The sequence below is a fragment of the Rattus norvegicus genome, chromosome 8 (assembly GCF_021556685.1).
Source record: "Rattus norvegicus strain SHRSP/BbbUtx chromosome 8, alternate assembly SHRSP_T2T, whole genome shotgun sequence".
Lineage (NCBI taxonomy): Eukaryota > Metazoa > Chordata > Mammalia > Rodentia > Muridae > Rattus > Rattus norvegicus.
The window spans coordinates 96,489,920-96,514,839 of record NC_141541.1 but is presented as its reverse complement, the minus strand read 5'-3'; the positions used below and the strand labels follow the sequence as shown (position 1 = coordinate 96,514,839).

At 41.1% G+C, this 24,920-nt stretch overlaps 1 pseudogene; it reads right to left on the bottom strand.

Annotated features, from left to right (window-relative positions):
* Positions 1–508: 508 nt before the first annotated feature.
* Positions 509–24,920, bottom strand: part of Tmem35a-ps1 (transmembrane protein 35A, pseudogene 1) — a 39,823-nt pseudogene continuing 15,411 nt past the window's right edge.

Genomic DNA, 24,920 nt, shown 5'->3' with positions numbered 1-24,920 from the left:
TGTCAAGTGTTTACAATTTAAAGGTTGAACAGGAGGCTAATTCAATTGAAGAAACTCCTCCTAATATTATGAGTTTAAGTTTACACATTAACCCAGAAGATTCTCTCCCCATACAGGAATAGGTTACTTATATATTTATAAAGGGAAGGATTCCTGCGCAGGAGGTGTTCAGGAGTCTCCTTTACATGTGTGTGTACACATTAAATACATGCTTTGATGTATAATCTCACAGTCACATGCTTATTGGAGTCCATCTCACAAATACACCTCAATAGTAGTCATACACATGTACATGCAGCAAGATGTTACTCCAGAGTGATTAAAGGTGATACATGAATGTCAATGTGGGCAGGCCACTTTAGGGTATAGATATACGCAGCCAATTAACCTGCAGATTGTGTTCTTTCTCTCTCCCCCCAAAATAAATAAATAAAAACACAGACTGCTATCATCTTGGGTGTCAAGGAGGCAACTGACTGGAGGGTCTGCTTTTTGCACTTCCAATTTTCTATGATACTTTCGCTCTGCCCTGTGAGGCCTTCCCATATAGATAGGTTTACTCCTCTGCACTCTCAGGCAAGGCCTTCTTCTCAGAAGACCGTCTTCAGGCTTGTGGGCAATCAGCAGGTGGCGGGTGAGTAGGATCTCGAACACCAGAGCATGGGCTTGAGAGGATCACTGACCAGCCGATGAAAGAAAAGCACACCCAACACCAGCAAGGACAAGGAGAAGATGGCCACATCTTCGGGACTCCCAGGTACCAGGGTCATGAGAGTGCCACAGGTCACTTCAAGAGCACCAATGCTTTTCTGAAGGAGAATGAAATCGATGCCCATTTTCTTCAGCATAGGCAGGGCTCAGACATGTCTCTTGTAAGCACGTTTCATCACACTGTAGGTACCCTTGCTGAGCCTGGGGGCTCACTTGATAGTCACCATAAAAACAAAGAAGGGTCCTAGGGCCCCTGAGAAGGCCATGATGGTTACATGAGAATCACAGGGGTCACCAAGACTGATCCCAACTAATCCTTCTGCTTTGCTCAGCCTGACTACCAAGGCACAGGCAGTTAGCACAGGAGAAGCTGAAGGGACATGGGGAGGCAGTAGCAGACAGAATGCCAAAGAAGTCTAAAGCACACACTGACCACCAGCACTCGGGAGGTAGGGATAGAGGCAGAGGCAACTGGGTCGCACTGAGTTCAAGGCCAGCTTCTACATAGTTACTTCTCTGCCAGGCAAAGAATGAGACCTTGTTGATAAGAAAAGAAACAAGGACCCACACCCGCGGATCCCAGCCCGCAGCAGCTCTCCGCTCCCAGACCCCGTGGGAAAGAGACCTCACCGCCTAGTCAGGTGGGCACTCCTGAGGCTGCAGAGCAGAAGAGACCACCAACACTGCCCACCTCTGCCCATATCCCTGGCTCAAGAGGAAACTGTATAAGGACTCTGGGTTCCCGTGGGGGAGGGCCCAGGAGCGGCAGGACCCCTGCCTGAGACACCTCGGGAACCTGAAGGAAACAGACCGGATAAACAGTTCTCTGCACCCAAATCCCGTGGGAGGGAGAGCTAAACCTTCAGAGAGGCAGACAAGCCTGGGAAACCAGAAGAGACTGCTCTCTGTACATACATCTCCGACGCCAGAGGAAAACACCAAAGGCCATCTGGAACCCTGGTGCACTGAAGCTCCCCGAAGGGGCGGCACAGGTCTTCCTGGTTGCTGCCGCCGCAGAGAGCCCGTGGGCAGCACCCCGAGAGCAAACTTGAGCCTCGGGACCACAGGTAAGACCAACTTGTCTGCTGCAAGAAAGCTGCCTGGTGAACTCAAGACACAGGCCCACAGGAACAGCTGAAGACCTGTAGAGAGGAAAAACTACACGCCCGAAAGCAGAACACCCTGTCCCCATAACTGACTGAAAGAGAGGAAAACAGGTCTACAGCACTCCTGACACACAGGCTAATAGGACAGTCTAGCCACTGTCAGAAATAGAAGAACAAAGTAACACTAGAGATAATCTGATGGCGAGAGGCAAGCGCAGGAACCCAAGCAACAGAAACCAAGACTACATGGCATCATCGGAGCCCAATTCTCCCACCAAAACAAACATGGAATATCCAAACACACCAGAAAAGCAAGATCTAGTTTCAAAATCATTTTTGATCATGATGCTGGAGGACTTCAAGAAAGACATGAAGAACTCCCTTAGAGAACAAGTAGAAGCCTACAGAGAGGAATCGCAAAAATGCCTGAAAGAATCGGAAAAATCCCTGAAAGAATTCCAGGAAAACACAATCAAACAGTTGAAGGAATTAAAAATGGAAATAGAAGCAATCAAGAAAGAACACAGGGAAACAACCCTGGATATAGAAAACCAAAAGAAGAGAAAAGGAGCTGTAGATACAAGCTTCACCAACAGAATACAAGAGATGGAAGAGAGAATCTCAGGAGCAGAAGATTCCATAGAAATCATTGACTCAACTGTCAAAGATAATGTAAAGCGGAAAAAGCTACTGGTCCAAAACATACAGGAAATCCAGGACTCAATGAGAAGATCAAACCTAAGGATAATAGGTATAGAAGAGAGTGAAGACTCCCAGCTCAAAGGAACAGTAAATATCTTCAACAAAATCATAGAAGAAAACTTCCCTAACCTAAAAAAAAGAGATACCCATAGGCATACAAGAAGCCTACAGAACTCCAAATAGATTGGCCCAGAAAAGAAACACCTCCCGTCACATAATAGTCAAAACACCAAATGCACAAAATAAAGAAAGAATATTAAAAGCAGTAAGGGAAAAAGGTCAAGTAACATATAAAGGCAGACCTATCAGAATCACACCAGACTTCTCGCCAGAAACTATGAAGGCCAGAAGATCCTGGACTGATGTCATACAGACCCTAAGAGAACACAAATGCCAGCCCAGGTTACTGTATCCTGCAAAACTCTCAATTAACATAGATGGAGAAACCAAGATATTCCATGACAAAACCAAATTTACACAATATCTTTCTACAAATCCAGCACTACAAAGGATAATAAATGGTAAAGCCCAACATAAGGAGGCAAGCTATACCCTAGAAGAAGCAAGAAACTAATCATCTTGGCAACAAAACAAAGAGAATGAAAGCACACAAACATAACCTCACATCCAAATATGAATATAACGGGAAGCAATAATCACTATTCCTTAATATCTCTCAACATCAATGGCCTCAACTCCCCAATAAAAAGACATAGATTAACAAACTGGATACGCAACGAGGACCCGGCATTCTGCTGCCTACAGGAAACACACCTCAGAGACAAAGACAGACACTACCTCAGAGTGAAAGGCTGGAAAACAATTTTCCAAGCAAATGGTCAGAAGAAGCAAGCTGGAGTAGCCATTCTAATATCAAATAAAATCAATTTTCAACTAAAAGTCATCAAAAAAGATAAGGAAGGACACTTCATATTCATCAAAGGAAAAATCCACCAAGATGAACTCTCAATCCTAAATATCTATGCCCCAAAGACAAGGGCTCCTACATATGTAAAAGAAACCTTACTAAAGCTCAAAACACACATTGCACCTCACACAATATTAGTGGGAGATTTCAACACCCCACTCTCATCAATGGACAGATCATGGAAACAGAAATTAAACAGAGATGTAGACAGACTAAGAGAAGTCATGAGCCAAATGGACTTAACGGATATTTATAGAACATTCTATCCTAAAGCAAAAGGATATACCTTCTTCTCAGCTCCTCATGGTACTTTCTCCAAAATTGACCATATAATTGGTCAAAAAACGGGCCTCAACAGGTACAGAAAGATAGAAATAATCCCACGCGTGCTATCAGACCTCCACGGCCTAAAACTGGTCTTCAATAACAATCAAGGAAGAATGCCCACATATACTTGGAAATTGAACAATGCTCTACTCAATGATAACCTGGTCAAGGAAGAAAGAAAGAAAGAAATTAAAAACTTTTTAGAATTTAATGAAAATGAAGGTACAACATACCCAAACTTATGGGATACAATGAAAGCTGTGCTAAGAGGAAAACTCATAGCGCTGAGTGCCTGCAGAAAGAAACAGGAAAGAGCATATGTCAGCAGCTTGACAGCACACCTAAAAGCTCTAGAACAAAAAGAAGCAAATACACCCAGGAGGAGTAGAAGGCAGGAAATAATCAAACTCAGAGCTGAAATCAACCAAGTAGAAACAAAAAGGACCATAGAAAGAATCAACAGAACCAAAAGTTGGTTCTTTGAGAAAATCAACAAGATAGATAAACCCTTAGCCAGACTAACGAGAGGACACAGAGAGTGCGTCCAATTAACAAAATCAGAAATGAAAAGGGAGACATAACAACAGATTCAGAGGAAATTCAAAAAATCATCAGATCTTACTATAAAAACCTATATTCAACAAAACTTGAAAATCTTCAGGAAATGGACAATTTCCTAGAAAGATACCAGGTACCGAAGTTAAATCAGGGACAGATAAACCAGTTAAACAACCCCATAACTCCTAAAGAAATAAAAGCAGTCATTAAAGGTCTTCCAACCAAAAAGAGCCCAGGTCCAGACGGGTTTAGTGCAGAATTCTATCAGACCTTCATAGAAGACCTCATACCAATATTATCCAAACTATTCCACAAAATTGAAACAGATGGATCACTACTGAATACCTTCTACGAAGCCACAATTACTCTTATACCTAAACCACACAAAGACACAACAAAGAAAGAGAACTTCAGACCAATTTCCCTTATGAATATCGACGCAAAAATACTCAACAAAATTCTGGCAAACCGAATCCAAGAGCACATCAAAACAATCATCCACCATGACAAAGTAGGCTTCATCCCAGGCATGCAGGGATGGTTTAATATACGGAAAACCATCAACGTGATCCATTATATAAACAAACTGAAAGAACAAAACCACATGATCATTTCGTTAGACGCTGAGAAAGCATTTGACAAAATTCAACACCCCTTCATGATAAAAGTCCTGGAAAGAATAGGAATTCAAGGCCCATACCTGAACATAGTAAAAGCCATATACAGCAAACCAGTTGCTAACATTAAACTAAATGGAGAGAAACTTGAAGCAATCCCACTAAAATCAGGGACTAGACAAGGCTGCCCACTCTCTCCCTACTTATTCAATATAGTTCTTGAAGTTCTAGCCAGAGCAATCAGACAACAAAAGGAGGTCAAGGGGATACAGATCGGAAAAGAAGAAGTCAAAATATCACTATTTGCAGATGATATGATAGTATATTTAAGTGATCCCAAAAGTTCCACCAGAGAACTACTAAAGCTGATAAACAACTTCAGCAAAGTTGCTGGGTATAAAATTAACTCAAATAAATCAGTTGCCTTCCTCTATACAAATGAGAAACAAGCCGAGAAAGAAGTTAGGGAAACGACACCCTTCATAATAGACCCAAATAATATAAAGTACCTCGGTGTGACTTTAACAAAGCAAGTAAAAGATCTGTGCAATAAGAACTTCAAGACAATGAAGAAGGAAATTGAAGAAGACCTCAGAAGATGGCAAGATCTCCCATGCTCATGGATTGGCAGGATTAATATAGTAAAAATGGCCATTTTACCAAAAGCGATCTACAGATTCAATGCAATCCCCATCAAAATACCAATCCAATTCTTCAAAGAGTTAGACAGAACAATTTGCAAATTCATCTGGAATAACAAAAAACCCAGGATAGCTAAAGCTATCCTCAACAATAAAAGGACTTCAGGGGGAAATCACTATCCCTGAACTCAAGCAGTATTACAGAGCAATAGTGATAAAAACTGCATGGTATTGGTACAGAGACAGACAGATATACCAATGGAATAGAATTGAAGACCCAGAAATGAACCCACACACCTATGGTCACTTGATTTTTGACAAAGGAGCCAAAACCATCAAATGGAAAAAAGATAGCATTTTCAGCAAATGGTGCTGGTTCAACTGGAGGTCAACATGTAGAAGAATGCAGATCAATCCATCCTTATCACCCTGTACAAAGCTTAAGTCCAAGTGGATCAAGGACCTCCACATCAAAGCAGACACACTCAAACTAATAGAAGAAAAACTAGGGAAGCATCTGGAACACATGGGCACTGGAAAAAATTTCCTAAACAAAACACCAATGGCTTATGCTCTAAGATCAAGAATCCACAAATGGGATCTCATAAAACTGCAAAGCTTCTGTAAGGCAAAGGACACTGTGGTTAGGACAAAACGGCAACCAACAGATTGGGAAAAGATCTTTACCAATCCTACAACAGATAGAGGCCTTATATCCAAAATATACAAAGAACTCAAGAAGTTAGACCGCAGGGAAACAAATAATCCTATTAAAAAATGGGGTTCAGAGCTAAACAAAGAATTCACAGCTGAGGAATGCCGAATGGCTGAGAAACACCTAAAGAAATGTTCAACATCTTTAGTCATAAGGGAAATGCAAATCAAAACAACCCTGAGATTTCACCTCACACCAGTGAGAATGGCTAAGATCAAAAACTCAGGGGACAACAGATGCTGGCGAGGATGTGGAGAAAGAGGAACACCCCTCCATTGTTGGTGGGATTGCAAACTGGTACAACCATTCTGGAAATCAGTCTGGAGGTTCCTCAGAAAACTGGACATTGAACTGCCTGAGGATCCAGCTATACCTCTCTTGGGCATATACCCAAAAGATGCCCCAACATATAAAAAAGACACGTGCTCCACTATGTTCATTGCAGCCTTATTTATAATAGCCAGAAGCTGGAAAGAACCCAGATGCCCTTCAACAGAGGAATGGATACAGAAAATGTGGTACATCTACACAATGGAATATTACTCAGCTATCAAAAACAACGACTTTATGAAATTCGTAGGCAAATGGTTGGAACTGGAAAACATCATCCTGAGTGAGCTAACCCAATCACAGAAAGACATACATGGTATGCACTCATTGATAAGTGGCTATTAGCCCAAATGGTTGAATTACCCTAGATGCCTAGAACAAATGAAACTCAAGACGGATGATCAAAATGTGAATGCTTCACTCCTTCTTTAAAAGGGGAACAAGAATACCCTTGGCAGGGAAGAGAGAGGCAAAGATTAAAACAGAGACTGAAGGAACACCCATTCAGAGCCTGCCCCACATGGGGCCCATACATATACAGCCACCCAATTAGACAAGATGGATGAAGCAAAGAAGTGCAGACCGACAGGAGCCGGATGTAGATCGCTCCTGAGAGACACAGCCAGAATACAGCAAATACAGAGGTGAATGCCAGCAGCAAACCACTGAACTGAGAATAGGACCCCCGTTGAAGGAATCAGAGAAAGAACTGGAAGAGCTTGAAGGGGCTCGAGACCCCATATGTACAACAATGCCAAGCAACCAGAGCTTCCAGGGACTAAGCCACTACCTAAAGACTATACATGGACTGACCCTGGACTCTGACCTCATAGGTAGCAACGAATATCCTAGTAAGAGCACCAGTGGAAGGGGAAGCCCTGGGTCCTGCTAAGACTGAACCCCCCGTGAACTAGACTGGTGGGGGGAGGGGGCGGCAATGGGGGGAGGGTTGGGAGGGGAACACCCATAAGGAAGGGGAGGGGGGAGGGGGATGTTTGCCTGGATACCGGGAAAGGGAATAACACTTGAAATGTATATAAGAAATACTCAAGTTAATAAAAAAAAAAGAACAGAAACAAGGAAATTTGAGCATAAAGAGAAGGAAAGCACCTATAGATGGAGGCAGAGGTGTGTGTGTGTGTGTGTGTGTGTGTGTGTGTGTGTGTGTGTGTGTGTGTGTGTGTGAGGGTGTCAACATAAGCTATCATCAGTTGGAAGTGGCAAAGAAGGGTTCCCTCTCTCACACTAGGGACTTTAGGGAGAACATTGCTGTCTTGATACCTTGGGATTTGTTTGTTTGTTTGTTTGTTTGTTTGGTTGGTTGGTTGGTTGGTTAGTTTGTTTTTGGTGGTGGTTGTGGTGGTACTTGTGTGTGTATGTCTGTGTGTGTGTGTCTGTGTGTGTGTGTGTGTGTGTGTGTGCATGCGTGTGTGTTTTGACTCCTAACCTTAGAACCAACAATACATTCCTGTGATTTAAAGCCATTTTGCATGTGATGCTTTGCTGCAGCCCTAGGAAGATGATAGATAAATGCTACTGGTACATAGGAGAACTGACGCTTTTCATGGGGAGACAGCTTAATCTAGTCACACTAGTCACACAAACATTATTTTCCCCATTTATGCAGCTAAATAATACTGTTTATCCCCTCACAGCAAAACATGCACTTAGAGCGCTTTTGGAGCTGGAGAGTAAAGTGAGGGTCTTGCAAGCAGGAACGCTGAAATTTGGACCCCCAGAACCCATCCATAAAGCTGGGCACAGCTGCACATGCCTGTAATCCCAACCATGTGGGGGTGGGTGCCAGAGACAGGCAGACACCTGGCAGCAAGCCTGGTCCCACATGGTGAAGATCCAGATGAGTAGGCGAATGTATCTCAAACAAAAGATGCAAAGTGCCTGAGTACCAATACACAGGATGTTCTCTGACTTCAACACGTATGCCATGTATAAACACTCTAAGGCACATGTGCACCCCTATACACATGAACATGCACACATGCACACATGCATGTGCATGCACACACATGTCAAAATAAAACATGTATTTTGGATTCATGGGCATTGCTTGGTACATACTCTACCTCTGCTTTCTCTCTGTTTTTCTTGTGACCATAATTATATGGAAAATGGAATATGAGGTTATGGACAGACTTACAGATAATGGAGCAGGCAATTTCTCTGTGCTATGGGCTCCTATGGAGATAAAATCTGCAATCCAGCCTCATTAGAACTATTATCTCCAGAATGACCACATAAACTAAAGCCTCCAAGCCACGTGAATGCGATTACACAGATAATGTGGTCCAATTGCTGCATCGTTTATCTTGATGTATTGCTCTCTCTCTGCTGCAATATATTATACATTCAAGAGTTACAAACCACTTAGGAGAAAGTAGCTTAGCTTCTCCAGGTTGTAGCAATGCCTTTTTATATGCTTAGAGAGAATTTCCTCTTCCTCATGTTGCTGATTGCACTTTCCTTCCCCAAATTAATTTAATTTGTATCAAGGGATGCGTAAGTAGAAAGAGCCCCAATCTTTGGTTTACAAATATGCTCACTAGTAATGACTATGCTTTGCTTTTATCAGCCATAGGAATATTGGCAAAAGTGGCTTTTACTGTACGTTAATAAATAAGTCTCGAGGGACTCAGCCTTTGATTGTACTTAAATGTTGTCCTGGATCTCGATTCTAGGGGAGGTTTTAGTCAAAAGCCCATTTCTTGACATTCTTTTTTCCTGTCCCAGTGGCTGGGTCCTCAGTAGAGACTGATCATAATAACAGGACTGAGAATGGTGACAGTTATTGAATAACCACTGTGTGCCCGTCACTGTGCTAAGAATTTTCCCTGTTTTGCTACCTGCCCATCACAAGGATTCTGACTCGGGTGCTGTTATTGTCCCTGTTTTATAAGTGAAAGAGAGCAGATTTAAAGTTGAAAGGTGATTGTGTCAAGTGGGAAAGAGATCAGAACTTTAAAAGAACAGAGGTTAATGAAGAGACAGTTTATTTTTGAGTAAGCGTAAGAGAAACTAGTTTAGTAGTGAAGGGTTAGCATTATCAGGAGGCTTTTATTGTTTTAGGCAGGACCAATCCCAATGAAACATCACATGCAAAGACACAACTATGGCCAAACCAACCTGGCAGACAGGTCTTGGGAGGTTAAATTGCCTGGCCTCTCTCCTCCTGCTCTTGGATCTCCTGAAGCATCTTTTCTTGGCTGAACCCAACTTTTAAAAAAAAAGCAGGGATGGGCTGGAGAGATGGCTCAGTGGTTAAGAGCACTGACTGCTCTTTCAGAGGTCCTGAGTTCAATTCCCAGCAACCACATGGTGGCTCACAACCATCTGTAATGAGATCTGATGCCCTCTTCTGGTGTGTCTGAAGACAGCTACAGCCTGAAGATGAACTACAGAGTCCTCAGATACATAAAAATAAATAAATAAATAAATAAATCTTTTTTAAAAAAAAGCAGGGAGTAGGGGAACTTGGTGGTGCAGTCCCTAGCAGCCAAGTTCCAAACACAGGGTGAGAGAGGGAGAGAGAGAGAGAGACAGAGAGAGAGAGAGAGAGAGAGAGAGAGAGAGACAGAGAGACAGAGAGAGACAGAGAGACAGAGACAGAGAGACAGAGAGAGACAGAGAGAGAGAGACAGAGAGAGAGACAGAGAGAGAGAGACAGAGAGAGAGAGAGAGAGAGAGAGAGAGAGAGAGAGAGAGAGAGAGAGAGAGAGAGATCTGGAAGAGTAAATGGAGGACATGCATTACTTTTTAATAAGTGTAACCAAAATATCCATCTGGCCAGAACTAGTATTCTAATCACTCTTCTATTTACTGCAAAGGATGAAGATTCAGATAAAGCGGCCAATAAGAACTAAGGAGAACTTTTTCACTTCCCCTCCTTTCCAGAAACTCACACACAGCCTCTTTGCTCCAGAGGAATTTATCTTTGCAGCTGTTCCTCTGATGTTCACAGAAAAGGTTTCTGCAGAAATGAAGACATGAACAACCTTACCCCATTAGAATGTAAGCTCCACGAGCATGGGGATTTTAATCCAGTTATGCACTGGGATGGCCCTGGAAATTGTCTATTGGACCAAAAGCGGGTAGCTAATCTTCTAAAACAAACCTGCTAGCAAGAGAAGTGAACAATGAATTATTCAAACATTGTGCTCAACTTTCTTATTTCTCCATCCTCATTTCTTCGTTGTTTGTAGGATTCCTGTTTGTTTGTTTGTTTGGTTTTGTTTGTTTATCTTTAGACAGGATCTCTTGCCATCCAGGATGCCCCTGAACTCCCCCTTTAGCTGAAGATAATAACTCTGAACACTTGATCCTCCTGTATGTACTTCCTTAGTGCTGGAATTATAGGCATGTATTATCATGCTCCCTCCCTTTTATGAAACTCTGGGGAATAAACCCAGGGCTTTGTGTCTGCTGTGTGATTACTCTACCGACTGGGCTCTATCTCCTGACTAACAATCATTTTTAAAGATAGGAAATTTGAGGACAATGTATTGTTGTTTTGTGCAAAAAGCTTTATATGCATTGCCATACTTGATTCTTATTAGACTTTTCTCTGACCTCATCCACAGTCTCATCTCAGTTTTATTGATAAGAAGCTAAGATTAGGACCTGAGTATATCTGACTTCAAACTAACATTTAAACCACTTCCCCTATACTGCATTGCTAGTTTAAATTTTCACTGTAACATTTAAGAGTCCCAACTTGGTTAGCAACACCATCCCCTGATAAAATGCCAGGTCTTTATGTCCACCTTCTCTGATTCGACAACTGTCTCCATATGTCAGCAGTCATTCCTGAGTCTGCTGAAGTCAGGGCCATGTCAGTCCTGTGACAGCACCAAGCTCAAGGCTCTTTCTTACCATGCCCTCCCTTCAACTATGTTCCGCCAAACAGCCAATACCTATCTCTTCAGGCTCTCAGTGCCGTCATCCTCCTATTACCTGTATCTGACAGAGATATTCACCCAGGAAAATCATTTATGATGTAAAAATAATGAGATTTTTGTGAAATGAAATAAAAGATGGGGTACCTGAATGGATGATCTCCAAGATCTTTATTCTACAGCTTCCTCAGACAGTCAGAGCTGATTCATCTTAAAGAAAGGTGCAAAAGAGCTTTTTTCCCCTGTAGGCATGACTCCATCTTACTAGAAAGAGCTAAGAGGTTGTTTGGGTGTTAATGGGCACCCTCCCCTATGTAGAGGAGTATATGAGTAAGCCTCTTTGATAAGACTGATTCTGTCACTACCTCACTGAAGTCTTTCTCTTGTCAATTTAGGTGTGCATCTAGATTTGTGCTGTCTGTAGTACTCAAATCCTTCGCCACCCCCCTTTCCTCCAGCTTCATCTAAACTGTATCCAAAGCACTGTATCCTAACGTCTAAGTGAACAACATCTCAGCTGTCCAACTTCAACCACACTGACTCCAGTGAGTTTTGGACTCTAGCTACGGGTAGAAAACCTCTCTTCCAAGCTGGTTCTTGGAATTTTCTCGGCCCAGAAGTTTCACTTTTGAATCTATTTTACATTTTTATAGTTAACTCTCCATCAGAGTTTAATAATCCTTTATATTAAAACTTTCTCTTTTATTACACTGTCGTTTCTATTTCCTGGCTGAACCGAAACTGATAAAAAAAATATTTGATCAAAGAAATTAGAATATAAGATTAAATAAGCAAGTATATAATTTTTTTGGCTTGTGGATTCTTTCTCATTGGACTATATTGAACACCCTGGCAAAGATCCTCAGGGGATACAGAAACTACTAGAGCAGTTCTTGGAAGCTTGAGTTAAGATTAGAGAACCCAAGAAGAGCACAACTCCATGGGTTTCCCTGGCTACTGGTCAAGGGAAGTGAGACCGTGAGATACTCAGAAGGATACATTGTGAGGCCAAGAGAGTGTTCTCTGTAGCTATCCTGGAGAATAAGAGCAACGTCTGAAGTCATTAAGAACATATTTGTGAGAGGGACACGAGCCACACTAAGAATTTCACAGTCGCTCTTCTCTAAATGCTAAAGATGGTGACTGTAGTCAAAGCAGTCACTGAGCCAGTCATTCATGCTCATAGAAGACTGAGTCTCAAAGCAACAGGGATTGGGTGGCTGCACTGAACTGTTGGATGCCAGGATTCTGCAATAGCTATAACAACTTGCAATGATGCAAGGGTACCAGAGGGCCTTTCTGCAATGTTGTAAAGGCAGAGAAGAGAACACATCTGAGGGATCCCATAGATCTCCTCACCTCAAAAATCACAGGCTGTTGTCAAGGTTATTGGTTGCTCTCTACAATCTAATGGTAATAAAACCATGTGGATGAAAACATTACTTATTTGTGTCATCAAACATTGAGAAATCAACCTGGTACCCAACTAGAAACTTCATCTCTATTGACTGGTTAGTGTTCATGAAGCTGAAAGGCACTCTGAATGCTATTATGGAAGAAAAGTATATAAATATCACCCAGATACAAACTCGGTGACACAATAGGGACCTATCTGCAAAATACACAGGTACAATAGTGGCACAACTATTATGGGAATAGCCAATCACATTTTGCTTGGACTTAAGGCACATTCCATAATGGCCAAGAACCTGAAAATAGGTAAGTCACAGGTCCTAGAGCAAAACCCAGTACTATTATACTGCTAAATAAACATAGTAATAAAATGACTTCTAATGACATATTGCTGTATCCATAGATCAATGTACCACTCAATCCTTGTCAAAGAAGCTTCTTTTATCAGTGGATGGTAATTAACACAGAGATCCACAAGTGGACAATGTGCATAGAGTTAAGTACCTTGAACCATTCAATTCTAAATGAGATGTCTTTACCAACCCCTTTGCTGGAGAATCTATGTGAAGGAGGAGGTAGAAAGATTATCAGAGCAAAAGGTAATGGCTGACTCCAAGGACACAATGCTTTCTAGGCACAACAGATGAACTGACAGAGACTGTGACAGTAGGCACAGAACAGGTTCAAAGTAGACAACATCTCATTACTGAGAAGGGGGAAGTGGACACAAAGTCCCATCCCAACACAGAAACCATTCACAGTTGGGAAAGTGAAAGCCAGTGTTCTACAATCAAATTTCACTGCTAGTATCTACCGCACTCCAGGGTAAGGCATGTGACAAAAGAGTTAATTGGCCAACACAATACAGACACATAGACTTTCGCGTGTGTGGGGAGGGGTTTTTGCTTCATTTTGTTCTGTTTTGGGGTGTGTGTGTGTGTGTGTGTGTGTGTGTGTGTGTGTGTGTGTGTACGTTTGATTTACTAGTTTATCCTTTGTTTGATTTTGTTTTCATTTGCTGTTATTTGAAAGAGAGAGGAAGAATATGAAGGTGGTTGGGGAGGGGAGTGGATAGTAACTGGAAGCAGGTTGAGAGGAAGAATTTGAAAAAATATTGTATAAAAGTTAAGTAAAAATTTTTAAAGAAAAATGAACACTGCTTCCCCAATGGGAAAAAATAGCCAATGAGGTGCTGCTGAACTTGACAATCAGAGAGAAGGCAAGGCTGAAAGAACAAGAGGATGAGATCAGTTTCACCAACTAAGATTGATAACCTCTTTGTTTTGGGAGTTGAACCAATTTTCAGGTGCAAGCCTCCTTGACCCATCCATTCACAAGATCCATAGAAGTAATAACACACTGCCTAATATATACAATAATGATTTCCCCAGTTTTTATCCAGTAGAACCTATGGCCATATACTTGGGTCACAGGATATACTAGGGAAGAGAATAAGCAGACATATTGAGGACATGGGTTCTTAGCTGACACTGATTGCCAGAAGACAAGAGCATCATCACTGTCCCCCACCCCCATGAAAATGGGGAGGTTTCTAGAGCTGAGTAATAAAGTTCTGGATAAAGACTGGGTCAAAAGGCTCATAGACTAACTTGTCACTTCCTTTATTTGATAGTTTGTAACTGGAACTATGTTAGCACTGTGTACATATTAGGACCTGTGACTGTGGAGTGGGAATTAGCATAGAAGAAAATCTAAATGGAAACATATAGCAATGACTTTTTCTCACAGTGTTAGACAGGAAGTAAAAAACAACATCACAAGGGAGGGATGAGATTATGGTCAGGATTGAAAAGATTCATGGGGTAGTATTGCCAGATACATTTCATTTAGTTCTTCAGCCTTTTCCCTGTAGGACCCAGGTGTTTCCAAACCATAAGCTCCTTTATTCAGAATCAGAGTACCTACATTCTTGTCATGATTGAAATCTCAGGTTTCATTATTTGCGCCATGATTTATTAAATTATAGATACTTGCAAATCATACTTAACAGAACTATTTTTTAAATAGTTCTTGAGGAAGAACAATGTGATTTTTGATTTTGGACAGAAAACCATTTTCTAGTCATGGTATAATTCTCAGGACTATGGTTTTTCAATGATAATGTTCCATGGTATCCTCAAAAACTCTATATAACTGCTTGATACTCCTCAAGTTCTTCCTCATGCATATTTTTCTCTGTATGTCTCCCAGATGCATTACAGTTTCTTTTTAAACATTCAAGGGTCAGTTTCTCATGGAGCCTCCTTGACACTCTATGTATATAGCAGGCTGGGTTCAGTGTTCCTCTAACATCCTCAGCAGGGTAGTAGTTTGCAATAGGATGTCACTTTCTTGTATGATTGCCCATTAACATGGCTGTCGTTGTGTTGGACTGTGAGGTTTTTGAAGACTGTATCACATTTGTGTTAGGATCTCAATGGTTTAGGATAGCTCCTTATAAATGGTTGGCAGTTTATAAATGATGAAATGGTAAATTTAAATATCCTGTTTTGCTGTTGCGTACCAGTCTTTATGGATGATTTCCTCCAGAGCATATTAGATTGTTTAAAGAATGTGTATAGGCAATTGTCCAATTTGTCCTTTTGAACTAGAACAATGTCTACTCCAGACCACCCAGCAAGGACCAGTCCATGTTCACTGTCCTGTACCCAGATTAAAACACTAGCCATGTTAATGGGCAATCATATAAGAAAGTGACATCCTAGTGCAAACTACTACCCTGCTGAGGATGTTGGAGGAACACTGAACTTCAGTTCCTTCCAGGTGGAACTCCCAGCGTACACCATTGTCACAGATGTGTAATCATAGATGCAGAAGAGTTTTCAACAGTACTGAGTTACTGACTACCTTACAGAACAGGGGATGGTAATGTCTGAGAACTTGAGCTCTGTTAGAGCCCACTCCTCCTCTCTTACTGTAGAGGTACTTAGTCTGCCAAGAACCCCCTGAGATAACACAACTCTTCAGGACAGATTACAGTGTCACTTTCGCAGAGTCCCTAGAACTGTGTGTGCCCTGTGCCCAGACAGAAGGTTCTACCATGGTATTATGGTCAGCCACAGTCTAATCTGAGCAGAAGTTATCTTGGGTCACCTCTTGCTTGATTTGTCAAGCCATGCAAACCTGATTTCATCATCTATAAGATGCTGCTACCATCCAAGCTACAACTGGGATATGAACACCTAGTTAAAGGCGGCCACTTACAACACCACAGCTGACCTAAGAGACTGAACGTCCAAACATCTGCACACCGCAGCCAATAGTTAGCTTACTCTTTTACATTTCCTTCCACAGCCTGGTTTATTTTTTGTAAGCGAAGAGTCCGGAGGTACCTGGAAGAGAATGGGGAACAAGAGACGCAAAGAAGGACACCAAGATAAGAGTCTGGTCAAGGCGACAATTTTATTTTTCCCCAAGGCTGAATTTATACCATAACATGGGTAACAGAGGGAGGGGGGAAGTAAGAAACATTTACGCAGGCCAAGGACACAGTATTCGTGTGGTCAGGGAATAGGCTGATGTTGACAGGATATCAGAAAGGTCACAGGTTTGTCATATTATTAGTCAGCAGGAGAATTTTATCATATTATTATTTTTCTTGACCACCAGATTTGTATTAGTCTTCTGCAGCTGACTGGGGATTTTCCACGAACCTAGTCATACTTAATTCTAACATCAACAATGGAGGGCTTCCAGGGTATCGCTCCCAACAATTTTTCCCATGCTTGATGCATAAAATTATAAATAAATCCAGAAAGATATCTCCACCAAAGAAGAAAGGAGTCAAGCACACATTAGTACCAAATAACTTCAGATCTCTTAAACAGGTGGTTTCTTCTTAGGGGTGTGAGAAAAGGACTTGGAAACATTACCAATTTTTGAAATGTCCTTACCTAGATTCTCATTCTCTTTGCTTAATAAAATTGCTGGTCTTTAGCAAGCTGCTTCTTGTTTGTTTTATTGTAGGCAAAACTGGGTAACCTGTTTAATGATAATGCTTTTGTCTCTTCTAACACCTCATGCTCTTCTCACTTTGAGATGTCATCTAATCATCAAGCCAACAGGGAAAAAAATAAGACAAGAAAACAAATAACTAAAACACAACCTAAATTTTGCTGTTACTAAGAAATTTTAGGTCAGGTGTCTAGGAAGTCAATACATATAGAAGACTTAAAAAACAGTTTAAACCAATGTCTATCCCAGAGCCGATTGGAGCATAGACACTGTGGGATATCAATAATATTTACGTTCAGTTTGACCAAAGGCATATACTGAGCTACCTTCTGACCTTAGATTGGTGCTTGTTCCTGACAAAATTCTCCATACAACATGCTATTTGCTATACAAATAAGCCCACCCATCCAATTACACATACCTGTGGCCTACAGAGCACTCTGCCTGCTCATGGACATGGATCACAAATTGAATCTTAACTCTTGTTACTTAGTGCTGTTTCCTTCAGCTTCTTATCCATAGACCGTGCTAACTGTACACATCTCTCAAGATCTCTGTGAAAACACACTTGACGGTTTGCTCATTACGAACATCTCAAAAAAATAATCCTCAGGTTGTTGCTTGTGTCCTCAGCACTGTGGATGCAGCAAAGAATTAAAAACTCTACATACTCCTCAGGACTCATAATAGAGAACCAGCCACAATGGCCTTTTCTCTGTGTATATGACAGTTGGTAGAATTAGAATTCCTGAAGCCAAAAGAATGGCCAACTGCTTGTATTCACAAGAAGGCATGTTTCCCTTGTACCCAGAACCTCATGTCAGCTCTAAAGTCTTCCATAACTGTTTTATATTCTATTTTCTGAGCATGGGCACCCACAAAGATCATTGCAATGTGGTTTAGTTCCACATCTCTCCAAGGATAACTTATACCAAGCCACATTAAAAAGCCAGCTCTGATGTCTGTTTTTGTTGCTTCTGTATAATAACATTTTGTAAAACTTAATAATAGAAGTAGTATTTGTTTCCAAAAATACCCCCGACATGAGATGGGACCACTCATTACCTGTGCATAGTTTCGTATATATATCAACCCGTGCTGCACTTTATAGTATTTCTTCTGGCTTTGCTTCTGTTTTTCTCATTCCTCTCCAGAGTAAGTTATCAGACCTAATTTTGAAATATGAAAGCTATTATCCAAAATGCACCAATATTTCCAGGTGCAGTTTTATGGAACTACACAGCGATTTCTCAGAAACATAAAACAGTTGTTGAAAAATGTTTTAAAGTGCCAACAAGTTAGAGGTCTTCCTAGCTGAGCAGGGTCAAGCTCAGGCGAGCAGAACCTCAAAGTCCATTTACCTTAGTTTTTACTCATGATGAGCCTCGAATTCAGACTCTGGATAGCTTATGGTAAGGGGAGAATTATGATGAATCCTATTTTTGTGAGTTAAAAGCCTTCCTTTACTCCATGTAAGCAACTGAAATATACCCCAATTACTTTGATTACATTTGGCCTTCCACATTGCCTAATATACCACAAACCTTAAAAACGACCCGGGCTCCCTCAAAATTATAGAAGACTTGGTGGAGAGCAAAAAGCTTCAGACAGACTTGATTTTATAAAACACATCATCTGTCAGAACTTTACACGGAAACGTCATGATCATGCAACTCTCTGTAGTTAGAATGAAGGCTATGAGATGGATGCCTAGCAAAGCCATGAGCCAGTGACTCCATTAGGAGCTTCCACACTGGGGCTCCATGCCTTTTCACTGGGGACAGGAAAGACCTCATGAAGGTTTGCCTAGGGAATTTCATCATCATTAAAAAGCAGTTTGCCGGGTTCCTTTTAGCTCTTTAGCAATAAGTTACTGAATACCTAGAGTGTTCTGTGTTGTCAGTCGCCAGCCCAAAAAGAGTATAAAATCAAACAAATTGCTTCAATGTACAGAGTGTTTATACTTTCCCAAACAGTTCGCAAAAGCAATCTTATTTTCATTTTATTTAGTTCTTATGAAAACTTAAAAGCCTACAAGGCCCATTTTAATAAGTACAGACTCAAAAAAAATAAACGTAACTTGTAGAGTTCTATATTAGTGTGCAACAGAATAGGAATTAAGCCCAGGTTAATATTCTGCAAGACTTTAATACTTTGCACTATACTGGCTTTTTTGTTTGTTTGTTTTTGTTTGATTGATTAGGGGTTGTTTACTTATCTTTTTTTCTGACATGGAGATCGGCTGTATATCTTCCGGTTGACCTTGAACTAATGATCTTCCTGCCTCAGCCTCCCAAGTGCTAAGGTAATTGGTGTTTGCCTCACACCTTGCCAATCTGATTTTAATTTAATATAGAAGTCAGAAAATTGTCCACAATGTTCAAAATCTAACCTCTAGTCATCTTTTAGAAATAAAGTCTTATCAGAATATAACCATGTCCCTTTGTTCACACACTGTGGTCTCTCTTACAGTAACAGCATTCTTCCAAAGTTGCAACAGTCAACCATGTGGCTTAAAAAAACCAAAAGTATTTATTATCTGGCCTGCTCAGAGACCAAGCTTATTTAGCCCTGACAGAAGACACAGTGTTTCCTCTTGAAAATATTGAACTAAAGTGGAAGAGACAGAAAAAAAATTAGAGCCTTCCTTTTAACACATTAGACAAAGCTCAACACAAAACTTATTAAGACTCTATTATTAAGTACAATCCTCAAAAATCATGAACAAGAGAGAATCCAGAATGAAGGAAGGAGGTGACTCCTAGGCAGTGCGTCACAGAGCATTACAGAATACAGATGTCTTTCTGAAGAAGATACATCTGACGGTCAGTTGTGTGGGATCTGTGCAAAGGAAAGGAAGATGGCTTAATCTGCAGCAACTAAAAGACAGAATGATCTTCACACCCTGAGAGAAGCAGAGCTGTCAGTGTAGAAGACACATCAAAAGATGTGATGGGGGTGGCAGCAGCTGAGACTATGGGAACTACAGAGACAGTCCACCATTGTGACTGCTCAGACTGGGAAGCCAGGCAACAGCTGAGATCCAAGGGATAGAAAATATCAAACAACCCAGGCATGAGGAAAACACTAGTACTTATGATGGTGATACCCAAGCTCATCTTTTACTGTAACTGATTTTACATATGAACAAAAACTCTTCACTTTGAATTGCCAATTCCACCCACCCCACCCCACCCCACCCCTGCAACCTTCCCCAAACTCCAGCATAAATGCAAGTCTCCTAAGTCTTACCCTTGAAATCCAGCAACCAGTTGCAATCTTCTAAAGATTTTTAGTGGGACTTTTGATTGGGACTGTAGTCCCTGAGGGTGGGGTTAGTAGAGCCCAGGTTCTCAACTTTCCTCATTCTAGAATCCCCTCTTCCCTGAACAATATTATGTTAATTTAATGGAACTGAATAGATTGTCATTCCTCAGGGCATTAAGCCTCCAGATTTGTAGTGTTAACCCAACAATAACAACATAGACTCCTCATTGTAATTACGGTTAATTATTCCAGCTTTTGTTATTTCATTGAATTCAGGTTGACTATCAGAGCAGTTAAAACATAACTTGACCATTCCTGGAATCACCTAGGAGATAACTTTCCTGGTACCTGTGACAGTTCTTTAGGTTAATTTAGCCTCTAAGCATACTTACAGGGGATTATTTTGAGCACATTAACATAGGTGAAAAGACTCACCCACTCTAGGTATCACCATCCCCTGAGCTAGGATCCAGAACTAATTCATTCTCTCTCTCTCTCTCTCTCTCTCTCTCTCTCTCTCTCTCTGTGTGTGTGTGTGTGTGTGTGTGTGTGTGTGTGAGAGAGAGAGAGAGAGAGAGAGAGAGAGAGAGAGAGAGAGAGAGAGAGAGAACCAAATGTGTTGGTACTTACCTTTAATCCTAGCACTTGGGAGGCAGGCAGATTTCTGTGAGCTCAAAGAGAGCCTGGTCTGTATAGTAAGTTTCTAGAAACATCCAAGATAAAAAAGAAAGGGGGGAAAAATGGAGAAAATTAGGTGAGTAGAAACATTCATCCCTCTCTACTTTTTGACTGTAGATGTGATATGACCAGTTCCCTGATGCTGTGGCTTTTCCACCATGATAGACTGCAAGCCTTAACTGTGAGACAAAATAAGCCCTTTCTCCCTTAAGTTGCTTTTGTCAGGATATTTTATTACAGCAACAGGGAAAGATAGGGAGGTTGCTTAGGTCCTGGCATCTGGGAAGCAAAAACAATAAGGAGATGAAGGTGCTTGGGACACAAGACAGTTTCTACCAACACATAGACAAAGACTCACTCCATTCAACTACGGCCTCCCTCACTGACCTCTCAATATTTAATTTAATAATGATCCCATAAGTGAATAATTCATGGGTGAGGTAGAGCCTTTATGATCCCATGAATTACCAAAAGTTCATAGCTGGCAATGGTGTCTTAACCACATGATCTTTGGGCCTTTTTAGATAGAGACTATAGTAGTTATTATGAAATTCCACCATCCTCTTGATAATGGGGACATGAACTCCCTGGTAAAATTTCTCCTTCTCAGCAATTTCCTTCAGAGAACACTATGCACCATGCTTCCCAAAAATAAAAGGGGGAACTTTCACTAGGGTATTTCATACCAGAGTATTTCCTACTAGGATATTTTTATTACTGTTAGAAAGGGAGGGAGGAGTTTGTTACCTCTCAAGATGGACAGTTAGCTGTTTCACACTCAAATTCCATCCTAAGAGATCCACCATGCCGAGCTTTCTAATACCTAACCTGGGTACTCTCGCAAAGTTCTGCATCAGTGTTTCATGGACATGGGCAAGTTCCCAGGTTCTGCCTCATCACATTATTAAGATCAGCTGTAGACATACTTCCAGAACACTGAATTATTCACATGATCCTATGAATTCTCTTACCCCACCCATGCTGTATCTCACTTCCTCAAAGCCCCACCCCACACATTCCCTGCTTGTCTTTAAGAGTGTGCTGTGTAACAAGACTTTTCCTGCAGCATACACATCTCCTAATCTTAGACAGGGAACACAGGACAGACCAAAGTACAGTTACCACCCAAGTCCAACTCGGTGAGCCAATGAGTTTTACTGAAAGGTTATATACAGAAATATGAGGGGCTGCTTATAGGAGCAGAAATTAACAAAAGGCAGCTGTGTCATTGAAGTCCATCCCACATGATTGACAGCTCAGAACCTGGAGCAGACTGCACAGCCTTCAGGCAGTTCAACAGATTGGGGAGTGTCTTTTCTAGGTGCATCTGCTGCTCCAAACCTCTTTCAGGGAGCTTGACTGGTTTCTTACAGCCAGCTGGTGTGGTCTCGGAGTCTTCTTTGTGGCTTTGCTTTACCCAATAGTCTTTTATTGCAGCTTGGCATGTCTGAAAGTGACTCTCAATAGTCAATAGTCTTTATTGCTTACTCTGAGAGGGAGGGGTCTAGTGAATCTGGTCAGTTTCTGGAACTTCCTGAAGCCATTTTGAATGCTTTATCTTCTGGCTTAAGAAACTTCCCTGCAGGTTGGAATGTCTTAGAGGAAATTATTACACAACAATGTGTCTTGGTTCTAAAAAGGTAACGTTTCTTTTTTTAGGCAGCTTTGAATTTCTCTGTTCAATCTGTGTAGATATCTGACACAGGCATATTGACTAGAAGCAATGAAAAACGGCAAGGGAAGACCTTAATTCTCTATGTAGAAGTTTCTGGTCTCAAGTAAATGATAAGAACTTGTTCCTGATGATCAAGGGCTTCTAAGAAATTCAGGATGAACAGTTCTCAGGTGGATTCTCCCAAGTAATCATATATCCTATGGCTTTAGTTTTTATCAGTGACTTCTAGATATATTACTAGATATATCCAGTTTTTAGGCTCCTGGCTGATCTACTACCAGAAATCCTTATTTAGACAGTATTATTAAGCCCTCATATCTGCCTTTCTTTTTTAGAGTTGCCCTATTATGATCAGATTAAACATCTTCACTTTAACCCAGTTGATCCTGCAGATTCAGGAAATGTAAGCTTACTTTAAGCTGCCATAAACCGGCTTTGGCTCATAGCATGACACGGGTTAAGAGCTGCAGGAGTCTGTATTGCTTTCGTGAGACGTCTCACAAAATGGTGTAAAAAGAAGCAATTCTAAACTACAGTTCTGGTCATTGCAATGGTCATTGCAACCATAATGTTTGTGTACTAAAGGCCCAATATTCTGATGTTATGTCCCATTTGTACCTAGGGAAATTATCCATGGTGGATGTTTTCATAATTGAGTTGCCATAGCACACCAGGGATTGCTACCAGAAGGTACCAACACCAAGGGCCTTGTCCTGTGTTTTCTGCAGATTTGTGACAATGGAATTGATGAGCCTGTGATGTCAACCCCCTGTGGATGCTTGTTGGAAACAGACTCAGGTCCCAGTCCAAGAGATATGAATCAGGATCTTGGTTTTATAGAATTTTCCAGGTGATTCTTATGAACATTGACTACCCCAAATAATTCTCAACATATGAGGATCTTAGCTCTAGAAATGATATCCTGAGGCAAATCTAACCTGTGGCCACATGGAGGGAGAGTGCAATTCCAAGGAGACCGGAGAGACAGGACACTGAGGCACAGGCAAACATAAAGTAGAATGCACTGACAATTCACCACAAATACTCAAGAAAATGCTGTCTGGAAAGCTAGTCATGTAATAGGTGTCTAGAGATGAACAGGGAGTCATTGCAACTTGGAACAGACTGCCTTTGGGAGGGGCATGGGAAAGGAAGTGAGGTGTATATTTGCACCATTACCTACTTCCTGTCTTTCTGGGTGAAAGAAAAGCCCAAAGTGTTAACTGCCCAGCAGTATAGATGCCTGGCTCACCCATTCAACCATGTGGAAAGCTATAGCCTCTTTGGCTCTCATTGCTTAATGTTGGTGTGCTGGAACCATCAACTATTGCCACGCACTCAGGAAAGCCCTCTATTATGAAAAATGGAGTAAGTAGATAAAATGAACAACTTAGTGGAAAAAATGCAGAAAGATGAAAGGGTTGCTAAATTCTAATAATAATTGCAGGGAAGACAGGGTAAATTACAGGGCGTTGCTGATTGCCGCATTAAGTATTTCACTTGAAGCTATAATTCAATCATATATCCTACAGCTAATTTTTCAGCAACATCTTCTGTAGTGTTACCAGATATAACTTTGACATATGAAATATGTTACTTTTCAATGAGATAAGAGAGAGAGTGCAAACTGGCAAAGCAAAACAGAAGGACTTTAAAGGAACATCTTGACAATGAAAATATCACGGCAGAAATGAAAGCTTAACAGGGGATGAGGTTGAGGCTCTCCAAGAAACATCAAAAAGAGAACATGGAGATCTGCTGAAGTAAAAGATAAGAATTAAAACAAAACAAAACGTTAAGAGGTCAGCTCAGGTCTAACAATAAAACAAAAGGAGTCTTGAATAAAAGAATAAAAAGTTAATAGGGGAGGGAAAATTGAGAAATATTTTTTATGTAAAGGACTTAGATTCATAAATTGAAAGAGCTTGTCTCATGTTTAGCAAAATAAACAACAAACAGGTGTTCACCATCCACGCCATCTTGACATTTCAGGACACCTAGGACAAAGAAATCAACACATTTCTGTGAGGAAAGAGCTCTACAGGCCTGACTGGAAGAGACAGACCTCGAATGACATAAAGAACAGAGGGAAGCAGATGATGAAGATGAGGCTTTTAAGAGGAATTCTACAGCAGTCACCCTTTCAGGAAAATATAACGTAAAAGAAATATACCTTCAAATATTAAAGCTTTGAAAAGAATTTCTTCACATGTGCCCCTTAGCTGTGGAAAAGAACTCCAGTAAATCACGGGGGTGGGGGAGAGGCAGAAATGAGAAACTGAGTCCAGATGTCAAGAGGTCGACACTGAGTAAGCAAAAGGAGACTCTCATGTGTCCTTCAGATCCCCAGACAGGAGATGTCACTAA